Source organism: Sebastes fasciatus, chromosome 10, assembly GCF_043250625.1.
Source record: "Sebastes fasciatus isolate fSebFas1 chromosome 10, fSebFas1.pri, whole genome shotgun sequence".
Lineage (NCBI taxonomy): Eukaryota > Metazoa > Chordata > Actinopteri > Perciformes > Sebastidae > Sebastes > Sebastes fasciatus.
In genome coordinates, this window is record NC_133804.1 from 2,689,384 (window position 1) to 2,704,157 (window position 14,774).

The 14,774-nt window shown below is 41.3% G+C and overlaps 1 protein-coding gene across 5 annotated transcripts in view; it reads right to left on the reverse strand.

The window, feature by feature from the left end:
• il1rapl2 (interleukin 1 receptor accessory protein-like 2) overlaps positions 1-14,774 on the reverse strand; it is a 566,284-nt gene that overhangs the window by 81,884 nt on the left and 469,626 nt on the right. The gene's annotated exons all lie outside the window — the stretch shown is intronic.

Consider the following 14,774-nt stretch of genomic DNA (forward strand, 5'->3'; position numbering starts at 1 on the left):
GGGACTGGGAGCTTCCTAAGAAGGCACATCCTCTGGCTGAAAGACTTACACAAGCCAATGTGCCGTCCCAAAGTGAAAGAACTACCCTACTGAAAATCACTGTAACAAATACCGCTGAAGCTTGAAAGGCGGATCTGAAGACTTCGGAGCTTTCTCCTACACAGAAGACCAATGACTTCACACAGTCAGAGCAAATTAATGGATCAAAATGTCCAGAGAAACTGTTATTCCTGCAGTATGATCCACTTCTCCACTTCAGCATGTTACAGAAACACAGTTTATCCACAACAGAGCTAGATTCAGTACTTCTGTGTTGTTGTATTGTACTGTGAGGATGCAGGAAGTGGTATATTTATTGATGTGTTGGCAAAGCAACAAACCATTCAGAGATACCTGCATTTTACACTTCTTTTTTTTATATATAATTTATAATAATTAGTATTATTACTATTCCTTTAAAAGGGCGGCACAGTGGCGCAGCGGTTCAGCTTTTGCCTCACAACGAGAAGGTCACGTGTGTGGAGTTTGCACGTTCTCCGCGTGTTTGCGTGGGTTTCTTCCTGGTTCTCCGGTTTCCTCCCACCACCAAAACATGTATCCCCCGTTTTAGTGTTTTTCAGCTCATTCCTTTGGTTTGATGGCCCACATAAAGAGCAAGAGCTAGAGGGAAAGTAAATATTGGACTTACATTTCATCATGTGAACAGAAACAGGACTCCAAATGAATGCTAATGTTGCTCCTGGATGTGTGAAAAGTCACCTGTTTTCTAATACGTTCTCTACAACAACTTTACAAGGTGATAATATGTCTTCGTTTTGATTACAGCTCGTAACGCTGCCCCCGAGTGGCCAAAAAATATATCAACGCTGCTTTAAAATTTAGAATAAACATCTTACGTTGCTTATTCCAAGGGATTTTGAGCAAAGTGAGCAATGGCTAGTAAATGACAAGTAATATTATAATATATCTAAGCTACACTACTCAACCCCTGTAACCTAACATAACGTATGCGAAGTAGAGACATGTGAAAATGTGTAAAAGTAATGTGAATGAAATCCTGACTACCATATCATTATGATTGTACAGCAGGTGGAAATTGGGTTGCCATTTTCCATTTGCGGCGCGGCACAGCAAGCTAACATGTTCTTCTGTCTGTCTGTCTGTCTGTCTTCATTTCCACCATTTCAGTGCTCTACACACAACAAACAGCGAAATCTGTCTGACAATAACTAATAATAATGAATGTTGAATATGAATAATGAATGATGTTATGGGATTATTCCTTATTTCATGGGCTATTTGGGGATTTATACATTATTATTATAATAATCTTATATATAAATAAAAAAACAAAAACAAAAAAACCCGAAGCATTCGAATACTGATTTTTAGGTGGAATGCCATGGCAACAGTCAAAGCCCTAAAATATCATAATATGGCATAAGTGTTGTCTTTTCCTGGTTTTAAAGGCTACATTACAATAAAGAGATGTCATTTATTGAACTGAACCACACTGTTCTAGCTGTTCTACTCAGACTTTTTTGTCTTTAACCACTTAGTCATTATACCCATATTACTGATGATTATTTATCAAAAATCTTATTTTGCAAATATTTCGTGAAAACACCAATAGTCAACCCAAAAATATTGTCGCAATATCGATATTGGACGATTAGGTAAAAAAATATTGTGATATTTGATTTTCTTCGTATCACTCATTCAACACACACACACACACACACACACACACACACACACACACACACACACACACACACACACACACAGACAAAGACATAGACAGATACTTAAATAGTACTTGACCTGATGCATCAATATAAATGGTTCAATTCCCCTTCTAATATCTCCCTGGTGTGCAGGGATGGCAACCATTGACCTTGCAGTCTCAGACCACTTGTCCCAACTTTAGTTTTTCCTCGCTGCTGTTACGTTTGCCCCTTAAAACACAGTGAAACCGATGTTAAGGTGACCGTCTCACCTCCGTTAAACACCTTCCTCACCCTCTTCACCTCCTCTTGCTCTACCTCCTCTCCAGTCTCCTCCGTCAGTCCCTCCTTATCCATCAAGGTTGAAAACAAAAATTGTTTACCATATTCATGAGGCCGCCAGATGACGAATGAAAGCGAGGGCAAAAGAAAGAACAGAATCCATTCTCTATCGCACTTTCATCGCAGATCGATCATCCTTTCACCTGTAATTATTTTCCCAATCGCTTTGATGCTCTCAACTCTCACTGTCCCTCTGTTCTCTCTCTCTCTTTGTCTTTCAACAGCCTGTTTATATCAAGGCACACAGACACATTTGTGTGTGTGAGTTTGCACATGGCACTGATAGAAACACCCTGTACTCTGTGGTCTGACGTGTTGTGTCTCGTGTGTGTTGTGAGTGAATGGAGAGAGTGATGAAGACAGAAACGGCGTGTATGTGTGTTGACAGTGATAAAGAGGCAACTCAGATACTCCCACAACAGTCTTATCGGCTGCTGTGTGTCCTTCCTTACTTCCTACCTCTCTTTTCTAATTCCGCTCTTTTCTACTTGTTCCTTGTTTCTTCTTATCTTCTCCCAATCCACCTCTCTTCTTTCCCCATCTCTTCCCCTCCTTTACCTATTCCTTGCTAACTGCCCCGTCGCTTTCCTTCACAATTCCCTTCCTCTCTCTCTCTCTCCTTTTCCTACTTTATTGCACCCGTCTCTGAATTTGTTGTTCTCAGGATGTCACGGTACCAGAAACCTAGTAGTCCATACCTATAGGACCTACAGTACTACAGGAATGATTCCTGAAACACGAAAATGAGTTAGCATTTTAGCGCTTCCGGTTCCCTCGTCTGGAAGCCAATGGGATTTTTGAATGAGTTTGTAGTTGGATGCCTGAAATAAGGCATCATAATGTAACTCAATGGCACTTCCGTGTTGAAATCGGCAGGACGAGAGCTAGTTAAGGTTAGCGGTTGGCAGTCGGTGAACAGCACAACTGGCGGCAGCAGTTCAGTCCGTGGGGACTTGGCTCGGGAACTGAAGGGTAGCCAGCTCAAGTCCCTGTATGGACCAAGTATGGAGTGCGGACTGGTAGCAAGAGAGGTGCCAGTTTGCCAATGTGCCCTTGAGGAAGGCACAAAACCCCAAAAAACTGCTCCAGGGACGCCGTATATGGCTGACCCTGCGCTATGACCCCTCTAACAATATGTGTGTGTGGTGTGGTATCTAGGAGGGATATGCAAAGAAATACATCTAACTGCCTTGCGTAAAATTGCTTGTGTTGATTGACGAATAAAGCTTTTTTCTTTCTGTTTTAGTTTCAGCAAGATGTACTGAAGTACTTTTAGTGAGTTTATTGCATCAAAAAGCCATTTTCTATCATTCTTGGGACCACGGGACGCCGTTAGTCTCAAGCCCCGACGGTACCTACGGTACTGTAGAAAAACGAGTACCGTCACGTTTTCAGAGTCTTGGCAATGACTTGGTACTGAAGTATTGCTTCTCGTGACATCCCTATCTTGATCTCCTCACCCTGTGGCGTCGCCCGCAGAGGGCCCTATAAACACAAACATTTGTCACTGAGTGATGAAGTTACACAATTGGTTACACAGTGTTGGAGTTTCCTCATTGGTAGTTGCTCTTTCAAAATGAAGAGGCGGGAACAGTCCTTTGTTTATGTTTCCAGGGGGGCGTGTCAGCTGTTCCACTCACCGCCGTAAGCGGGTTATGTCTAGAAAGGATCCGTCTTTTGTAAATTTGATGTCCCATTCTCGTTGTAATTGGAGCGACTCTGGAAAAAAACTCAGAAGGGATCAGGATTCTGAGGTGGTCAGGATGCCCTTCGTGGGAGAGAGAGACGACTGTTGTATTAATGTTGCAAGTTGATTTCTCTCTTACTTGTTAACTAGTTGAAACAGTCTCAGTGTTATACTGATGCTGCCTCTGTGACCTACATCAGTAAATAAGACCATCAGCGAGAAGATTGGCTATATTATTCATGCCTCCGAGTCAGATTTTGGCTAAATCAGATGAAGTCATGCAAGTTCACCATGAACTCATTCAGTTCAGTTCAGCGGCGACCAGCCTGCTGCGGACAGACCCAGATCAGACTTTCCGTCAGTCGGAGCTTTGGCGGAAGGTGGAGAGTTCCGCGCTCGGAGCAAAGCTTCGCCTCGCTGCTTCCATTTATTTCCTAAGGATAGCAGGAGAAGCAGTCGCCCAGTGCATGGTGGGAGTGTTGCAGCGAGTTGGAGAGGGTCTTGCATAAAATTAAAAAATCTCAACTTTATGCAAATGAGCCCGTCCAGCGCATCCGGCTCACAAAACGAGGACCAAGCTGTCGAACTAGGCGATCTAGTTCTAAAATGAAATGATATTCAGCGGTGGCATCGCCTGTTTCTCGCCTAAAATGTTTTCAGAAGTAGATTTTGGTGGATTGTTTAGACGGACTTACAGAAAGTTTACGAGCAGGCCGCCATGTTGTTTCCTGTTTGAAACGGCGAGCAGAAAACCAGGGACCAATCAGGTGCATTCCAAGAGAAGGTAGGTCACCACTTGAACAGACAGTTGAGTGGAGGAGCGCGTCCCCTAGTGTCCTCGACGGACCTGGTGGACATGTACTGCTGGATTTAACATTATAGACATGACCAATGAAGATTTGTGTAAGAATTTAGCCACAAATTCACAGACTGACCAGACACTGTCCAGACATAGACTCAGTTTGGACCGAGTCTTGTTCCTGCCTTTCTTTGATCTGTTCTTCCCTCATTCTTCAATTTATCTTTCCTTTTCTTCCCTACTTTGCTCTTCCATCCTACCTTTTTCTTCTTCTCTCCATCCATCACTCATACATTCTCCTTCATTTTAATATTTCAGATAAGAAAAAAGAAACTTTCATTGCTTCCCCGAGTTTTCCACTCCACTGTTTTCCTCTCATCCATCCATCCTCCTTCTTTCTTTCACCATTGTTTTTCCTCCCCACTTATTTTGTACCGTTTCTCTTTCCCCTTAATCCATCTCTGACCTTCTCACTTATTTTCATTTACTTCTAAGCACCAATTATTCAGGTTTTATTACGTACACAAGGTTTTTATCACCCTTAACTAGGCTAGAGAAAATAAATGAATAAATGGCTGTGTATTATCTGTATTATTGTTGCAGATAATTTGACACTTTGGAGGCATTGTGCTGCATTATTCTGCTCTGAATTACACGGCTGAGGATGACTAACAACGGCAAACGCAACCAGAGTCTCTCACGGCTGAAAATCTGCAATATAAAGACCTTTGTTGCATTTCATTTCATCCCGCACCCCGCCCACCTCACGTTATCTCTCTGTGACAGTTTGAAAGGGAATAATGACATGACGCATCACCATTTTAAGACACATGAATGAAACGACCGAATGAGCCGAGAGAGATAGACAAAGGGACAGTTAGAGATATACAGAGCGGTGAAGGGAAGACAGGCGGATGGAAGGAAAGTGAGATAGAGGCAGACACCTCACAGGGACAGAGGGAGACAGACGCAGAGAGATTAAATACGATGGGGGGAGAAGGAGACGGAGACAGACGGAGAAAGAGAGACAAGAGGGGAGAGGAAGAGGAAGAGACGGAAAGCCTGCCTCCTTATCTCACCCTGCCTTTCACAGCCAGCCTCACGCTGGCACCTAATACTACTGTGTGTGTGTGTGTGTGTGTGTGAATTCTGAAAGTATCTGTGAGCATGTTTTCCTGTTTGTGTGTCCAAAACTAAGACTTCAACTACTGATTATTTTCACTCTGAATCAATCAATCAATTATTTCTTCAATTAACTCATTAACCTGTAAACTGCCTGCATGAAATACAAAGCTGGATGTCATCTAACCTCCTAAAACTCAACTCAACTCACAAAACCAAGCTGATGGTTGTGGCTCCCAAGGCCCTGCTCCGGAAGGTTGGAGATCTACATCTGGACGTCGATGGCTGTTCTTTCTCCCCATCCTCGGAAGTCCGCAACCTGGCTGTCATCCTGGACCCGACTCTCTCATTTCAATCGCACATCAGGTCCATCACCAAATCCGCTTTCTTCCACCTAAGAAACATCTCTTGACTCCTGCCATCACTCTCTGACTCCGTGGCAGAAACCCTCATCCACGCCTTCAACACCTCCCGTCTGGACTACTGCAATGAAGTTCTGTGCGGGGTTCCCAGCAAAGCCCTGGACAGGCTCCAGTATGTGCTGAACTCAGCTGCCAGGGTTCTCACCCGCACCAAGCCCTGGCAGCACATCACCCCCACCCTCATCCACCTCCATTGGCTCCCGGACAAGTACCGCATCACCTACAAAATCCTCCTCCTCACCTACAAATCCCTCAATGCCCTGGCTCCTCAGTACCTATCTGACCTCCTCCACCCATACACACAGATCCTCAGGCACTGGTCAGCTCTCCAGCCCCCACACAAACCTGACAACCTTTGGGGACAGAGCTTTCAGTGTGACAACCCCCGTCCCCATTTAGCACAAAATCTGTGTAACAAATGGTATCAAGTGAAATTGCTGCAGGGATGGTCATCATATACTTTTATCACAGTGTTCTAAACACTTAAACACTTTTAAAATTGATTTTAAATAATTAATTAAATTATGTTTATTTCTGATTCATGAATAGAACAACTTGATACACAGTACTGAGCTGCATCTCAGATTAATCTCCAGGTTCCAGCTTTCAGATGATGTACACCACTTCTATGTGACATGTACTGTTGACCTGCTATCTCCCGCTAAAGACCCCCTGTACCCCCCTAAAAAATCCCCCCAAATCTGGTCTATTGTGGGTGTCAGAGGGTTCATTATTTATTCACATATCAAAAAATAGTAAATCATGATTTTGTTTTGTCCAACCAACAGTCAAAGTCCCAACATTCATAATCATAAAATAGAGACAAGCAGAAAATTGTAGTATTTGAGAAGCTGGAAGCAGCAGGTGTTTGGCACTTTTGCTTAATAAATGACTTCATAGAATATCAAAACGTAATTTTCTGCCAGTTGACTAATTGATTAAGCGATAAATACTCCTGGTCCTGCTCTCAAGGTAGTGTTTGTTGATTATTTCCAGATATTTGTGTTTGTGAAGCTACATTGTGTAATCTGTTTAATGGCCACACGTGTAGTGTTTGTGTGTGTGTGTGTGTGTGTGTGTGTGTGTGTGTGTGTGTGTGTGTGTGTGCGCGCACCTGTGTGTGCTTAGGTGATTTCCATGACGGCTATTCAATCTCCCAGACGACTTAGCGTGTCGCCAGCAAATGAACACTGACAGCTGAGGTCTGATAGTTACGTCTGCCAGGTAGAGTTCACTTATTCACACACACACACGCGCGCACACACACACACACACACACACACACACACACACACACACACACACACACACACACACACACACACACACACTAACAGAATCTTGTTTGTTTAATATGCACCAAAAAAAAGTTTAAAAACTTCAAGTTGTAGTTCTACAGGGGGGTTACATGTGGGGCTATTTCTTGGCTGGGTAAAGTGACTGTCATAGATATTAGACATTCCGGTGAGTTTGAAAGATCATGAACAACAAAATTGACAAATGAAATTGATTCTAAACAAACTTGCCAGTAAATTCTTAAAGGTCCCATACTGTAAATAGGGACATTTTCATGTATTTTTTTGTTAAATACCGCGAAAGTATCAAAACGCTTAATCCACAGAGAAATACACACAGCCCGTATTCAGAAACTGAGCTTGAAACAAGCCGTAAGGATTTCTGTCCATTTGTGATGTCACAAATCTACAATATTTAGACCATTTCAAAGTTTTAAATGTAAACATTCTAAATGGGTTCCAGTTTATTTCCTGTCGCAGTGGATGTGAAGGTCATCAGCTGACAGGGAGTAAACAAGGACCCAAGCTGTTGCCTAGCAACGCAATTCTGTTGCAATTTTATTGAAATGCACTAAAACGGAGGGTTTCAGACAGAGAATAAATACAGGTATATTCAAGCAGACAGCATGAGGAAAATAAAGTTTTTTTAAACATTATAGCATGTAAACATGTTCTAGTGGAAACCCAAAATACAAGTATGAACCTTAAAATGAGCATGATATGGGACCTTTAAAGGGTGTGTCCATCTGTGTTCTCTTTCATTTTGTTTTTTTAAATGAAATGCTCACTTGTTAAAAGCAGTGCTGTAGGTTTCCACAGTAAGCTAATCAATCAACATCAGACAGCCCTTTCCGACGGGGAACTGAAATTGTTATATCTCGGTCTTCAAGACCAGACCAGACTCCATTCACAAAAAGAGCAATTTTACCTCGCAGAACACGGGAGTTGCTGGTCTACCGCTGCATCGACCGGTTAGTTTGTTAGTGCTATTGTGTGACAATAACGTGGCATCCACAGCAGTACATTGCTTATCTTCCGTGCCGGTACTCCCATCTGCTTCAAAAAAGAGAGAAAATGTCTGGAGTGCTCAGAAGTTCAAACAAGTGTAATGAAGGTGCTCTTTGGTAGGGAACACAAAAGTTCACAAAAGAAGTAAGGTCAAAGGCATTCTTTCAGCAAAAAGTTAAAAAGCCTTTAATGGGATGGCTATGAGATGGGTTACAACTAAGGCTGGGACAATTCACCCATCTCCCGATTCGATACTATCATGATACTCGGGTGCCCATTCGATATGTTTTGCGATTTTTAAGTATTGCGATTCGATATTACGATTTATTTTTTGTTAACTTTTTTTAACACTAGACCATGGGAAAAAGTTGAATCATACACTTCTAGGGACTTTTAATTTGGAAAATATCTAAATTAATACAGTAAGAATGTTTGATTTTCAGTATGTATGTAGTCAGAGATGTCCTGAAGTTAAATATATCAGTCATTGTCAGGCAGTATTTATTACATTTTTTTCCAGGAACCCCAAAATCAAAGAATAAAGACATTTCCCTCACAAATTACCGGTATGTTCTTTTAAATTTATAAGGAACATGGAATGTTTTATACTTCTGGTGAATATCAATCTGAACATCAATCGGATTTCCATATATGTATTTTTTATATATACAGTTCCCTTTGTTAACACCTTATTTTGAAAACCAGACGTAGTCTCACGTGTATACTTCTGCTAACTTCGCCAGCTCCGTTCTCTGTATCCATCCATGGTCAGCTCCATCGGGGCCGTTTGAATGCATTTAACATAAATGTCAGTATATGGGTGCGCTACAGTTGTAGCGATGGCTGATTTGACCACGGAGATGAGAGTGACGGCTGGCTCGACCGCACGTTACTGCGATACGATAACGTTTCCTGTCCGTGACAGAGTTAGCATGCAGCTTTAGCCGTGATGTCTAGCTCTGCTTTTCCTGCAATGTGTGAAACCCAAAGTGTTTCCATCCTTTACTGGATGTGTAGTGCAGGATGTATCCATGCAGACCCTCCGCCATTTTCTGCTTTGTTGTTTCAGCTCGCTGCAGATTGTTTTGGTTGATGGATACGGAACGTCACGTGACCAACACTACAACAATAAAAGCGCTAACTTCCTCTTACCTCCGCATAGTCAAAAGAAGCAAATAAAGTGATTCTGGCATTAAAAAATTAATTTCGAAATCATAGAAAAATTTAAAAAAACGCGATACACAAGTGAATTAATTTTTTTCCCACCCTTAGTTACAACCCACGTGTATCAGCACAAACAGCCTTCTTTAGGGTTTCAAGAACATCCTGAAGAAGGCATCAGGATGTGTTCCACTCACATATAACCACTGCTACCTGCACTGGACCACGCTGAGGTGAAAGACAGAGGAAACGGTGAAAATAAAGGAGTGAATGGAGTCGGGGGTTAAACACCGGAAGAGATTTTAGGAGAGATGAGAGAAACAATGGACAGTTGAGCACTGAGCTCTACTGGCTTTACACATGACTGACATTTAGGTGTGAGAGCATTATAAGACAAATCCTTGATGGTAAATAATGAACCATAGCCATTTGTTGAGCTTGTGATGAATGAAATGAGCATTTTTACACCACCAGTTATTATTGTGTTTAATTTATCAAGTCATATCACAATCCATCATGCTTCAGTTTATGTGCACTTTCATCACATTGGTTTAACATTCACATTCATTTTCACTCTCTAGTCTACATTCATCAGTCAGCTTTGTCACCTCTAATCTCCTGGCTCACACTAAACAAAATTCATTTTTTTAAAGTGGGACTAAAAAATGAGTTAAATATGCCTCAGATATTGTACTGAATAAACTCTAGATAATGACATTTTCTTTAATGGATTAATCAAATAACTTGACGAGTTGCGTCTTGCTTTGTGTCTAAATAGTCACTTCTATTCCTCATCTATTTCTGATTGAACGCAGTATTGAAGTTCAGAAACTGCAATAATAAGAAACAAATGTGACATAGTAAGACTTCTAATAAATGTATCTGACATTTAGATATTTATTGTCAAGCCATCTTTAGCTGCTAATAGTAGTGATAGGATTGCATTAGCATTACACACCTACAACGAACTGTATTAAAGGCTGAATTTGTCGGAGGATGTGCAAATAACCCCTCAAGCACTAGTGCTCTTTCTTCCTGAATTTGATTTAAAATAAAGGTTCAGAACAGTCGCACAGTCCTTCATGAAATAGTCACAAAATGTAATGGATTGATTCGTGTACATAGACACGAATTTAAATTTTTTTTCGTGATGGTCAGCAAGAAATCAATTTCTATGTTATCCCAAAATTGTGAACCAGGAAGCATGAAGAGCGGCGAACTCGCATAGGGAGGAGGTCGGGGTAGATGGGTAGGTCAACAAACACAGGACTTTTGCCCAGAGAGCAGTATTTGTGTCCCGTCTGAAATCACGTCAAGTCAAATTTAGTTTATTTGTCACGTAACTTCCATACTTAAGTTAGGGCACTTTCTGACTTATTTTAACCCAAACAATGTTTCTTTCCTAAACCTATCTAAGTAGTTTTTGTCATGTAACTTCCATACCTAAGTTATGGCACTTCTCGTGTTATTTAAACCCAAACCACAATCTTTTTTCCTAAACCTAACTAAGTCATTTTTTTACCTAACCCTAATCAAGTCGATCTTTACCTTAACCTAATTAAGTAGTTTTGTTGCCTAAGCCTAACCAAGTTGATCTCTTCCAAAACCTAACTAAGTAGTTTTGTTACCTAACCCTAATCAAGTCGATCTTTTCCTTAACCTAACTAAGTCGTTTTTTTGCCTTAGCCTAATCAACTCGGTCTTTTCCTTAACCTAATTACGTTTTTATTGTTGCCTAAGCCTAATTAAGTTGATCTTTTCCTAAACCTAACTAAGTAGTTTTGTTGTTTAAGCCTAATTAAGTTGATCTTTTCCTAAACCTTACTAAGTAGTTTTGTTGCCTAAGCCTTACCAAGTCGATTTTTTCCTAAACCCCAAGTAGTTTTGCTGCCTAAGCCTAACCAAAGTAAATCTTTTCCTAAGCCTAACTAAGTAGTTTGTTGCCCAACCCTAACTAAGTCGATCTTTTCCTAAGCCTAAATAAGTAGTCTTGTTGCCTAAGCCTTACCAAGTTCATCTTTCCCTAAACCTAACTAAGTAGTTTTGTTGCCTTAGCCTAACCAAGTAAATCTTTTTCTAAGCCTAACTAAGTAGTTTGTTGCTTAAGCCTAACCAAGTCAATCTTTTCCTAAACCTAACTAAGTAGTTTTGTTGCCTAAGCCTAACCAATGTGTTGCTGAACATTCGTAGGGAAACACAAACACAAAATCTACATTGCTGAAAGTCGTGCTGAGCATCATGAAAAAAAAAAAAAAATTGTGTCAATGTGTCAAATATATTAAATTTGTAACTATTTTACAAACTGCCGTGAGACTGTTTTGAAATATTTAATACTTGTATCAAGAATCGATCTTTAATTACAGCTCGTTTTGTCTTTCTATTGCCTGTAGCCCACATCAGTATAATAACAATGAGCATAATGAATAGTGTTTATAACCCACAGCATAAGAGAATAATGAGAAAAGCAGAGGAGAGAGAGGATATGGGGGGTGGCGGAGAGGGAAAGAAAAATGGGAATAAAACAATGTAGAAAAGAAGGGGAAAGGAACCAGCAGTTAACAGAGAAAGAAAGATGAAGAAGAGAAGAAACAAAATGAACAAGTGAACGTAGAGAGGAGGAGAGAGTGGAAATAGAGGAAACATAACTGTGGTTGCTGGTGTAAATCTCCCCCAGGTTAAAACAAGTAGATAATTAAAAATGTACCGCAGGGTCACACTGTGACTGGGTCTGTGTGAGAGAGAGAGTGTGTACATGTGTGTGTCTTATTGCTCTAGGTGTGTGTGTGTGTGTGTGTGGTGGGGGTGTCGCGGGGGGTGAGATTGCGGTGCCCATTAAAAGGTGTCCCTGCTGCAATCAGTGTACAGAGGCCTTAGGGCCTATTTGTTACTACATCAATCTGGAGTTAATGGAAACACACCACACAAACACACACTCGTACACACATCCAAACACATTTCTGCCTACAGTGCTAACATTGTCAGAGAGACCGCTGAACAGCGGGACGCACGCATGCAAGCACGCACGTATGCACTTGAAAGCACACACACATACACACATACACACACACACACACATACACATACAGACACACACAGCTGGCAAAGGAAGCAAGCCAACCAAGCCCACAGCAGAAAACACACACAGTGTTTAGTGCGAGCAAATCCCAGTGAGATCCCTTCAGTTTCTCTAATTCCTGTCTTATCACACCTTTGTTGTTGTTGTCAAAGCAGCTTATTGTTTTTTGTTCACATTCACCGTTGATTTCCTTCTGCTGTCATGCTAGTGCTCAGTGCTAAAGTGACACTTTTGATTTTGATGCAAGTTGACAATCCTCAACATCCTCTACTCTCAATCTGAAAATCACTAAATGACTGAATTTGAAAATGTCATGGTTTTGACTATCGGCCAGTTCTCATCAGTAGATAAGGCGGCGCTGTAGTGAGTCCTGTGTGGGCTCTGTAAATGTTTCAGCACAAAGTAAATTGGATGGAGTACATATCTGCTCATAAATCGCTGTTAATCGCTGACTAGAGGAGATGAAAGAACCAAACCTCAGCGGGACGGGGGATGGGTAGAGTGCAGACAGACTGAGAGCAGGAGGCCAGCAGAGTGCTCACACAGGCACCATCTTTATACTGTCTGACCCACCAGCTCCAGGACCCTGCTGTTCTGTGCATGAACCCGACCTCTGACTTCCCTACAGACGGAGGCATCGTCCCTACAGGGTCCAGTTAAGTGTCTTTTTATCAAGCTCCCAAGAACAAAGCAATGTGGTGAGGTGGTTCTGCCCAACCAACCCGGTCTCACTCCCTACTCGTCAAATACCACAGATTGGACAGCATCCCTCGAGAGTCCATTCAAGGCAGATGGGAGGGCTGGTGCATGGGTCAAACAAACACAACACGTTCAACCAGGAGACCACTGTCCATGTCCCCTGTGAAACTAAAAGTAACGTTGACTTATTTTGTCATGTCAGTCTTTAGTCATGTGACTCGTTGGTACCGTCAGCCCCGTGAGTCACTAGTCACCAACCATGTCATACTAGCTTTTCGGGAAGGAGGCTAAAAACTCACCAAACGTGCTCTAAATTTTGGCGAGGAAAAACTGTCATGGTCATTTTCAAAGGGGTCCCTTGACCTCTGACCTCCAGATATGTGAATGTAAATGGGTTCTATGGGTACCCACGAGTCTCCCCTTTACAGACATGCCCACTTTATGATAATCACATGCAGTTTGGGGCAAGTCATAGTCAAGTCAGCACACTGACACACTGACAGCTGTTGTTGCCTGTTGGGCTGCAGTTTGCCATGTTATGATTGGAGCATATTGTTTTATGCTAAATACAGTACCTGTGAGGGTTTCTGGACAATATCTGTCATTGTTTTGTGTTGTTAATTGATTTCAAATAATAAATATAGATATTAATTTGCATAAAGCAGCATATTAGCCCACTCCCATGTTGATAAGAGGATTAAATACTTGATAAATCTCCCTTTAAGGTACAATTTGAACAGATAAAACATGTGTGATTAATTTGTGATTAATCACGATTAAATATGGACAATCACGCCATTAATTGAGATTAAATATTTTGATTGATTGACAGCCCTAGTTAAAAGACTATGGAAGAAATTCTAATAATTTATTTGGTGACCCAAAATAAAATTTCCTGCGTCCCACCTGTGGAATCCCCCTCAGGAATCACTGCTATAGGGACAATTTGGTGTTTGTGGGAGGTTAGCAATCTTCATTGGAATTAATCAGGCCCCTTCTTGGAGCATGATACCCAGTTCTTTTAATACATCCATGCTCTTCATATTAATACATTATAGTTACACATAAAGATGTTTAATTGTTTAAGTTTAGTTAACTCCATGCTAGTTTATATCAGTTTTGACATTTGCTATTCCGAGCACTGGGTTGTCTATCATTTGGAGTTTCAATGCAGAAAACATCTTGCTCAGAGTGAATAATGCATTTGACATCAGTCAGATGCCATAAACAGAGGAAGACCTGTGTAGTTAGCATGCAAATTGCTAGCATCAGTAATGAAGAGACAAAAAAAGCTCCACTTACAAGATCATCATGGACAGAAAATCACTATCATCAAATCTGTGCAGCATTGGTAAGATAGAAAAGAGGCACCTCTCCCATGCACAGGGTTAAGGAGGAATTTTAGTGTGGCTTTGTAGCCCATAATGCACCTCTCT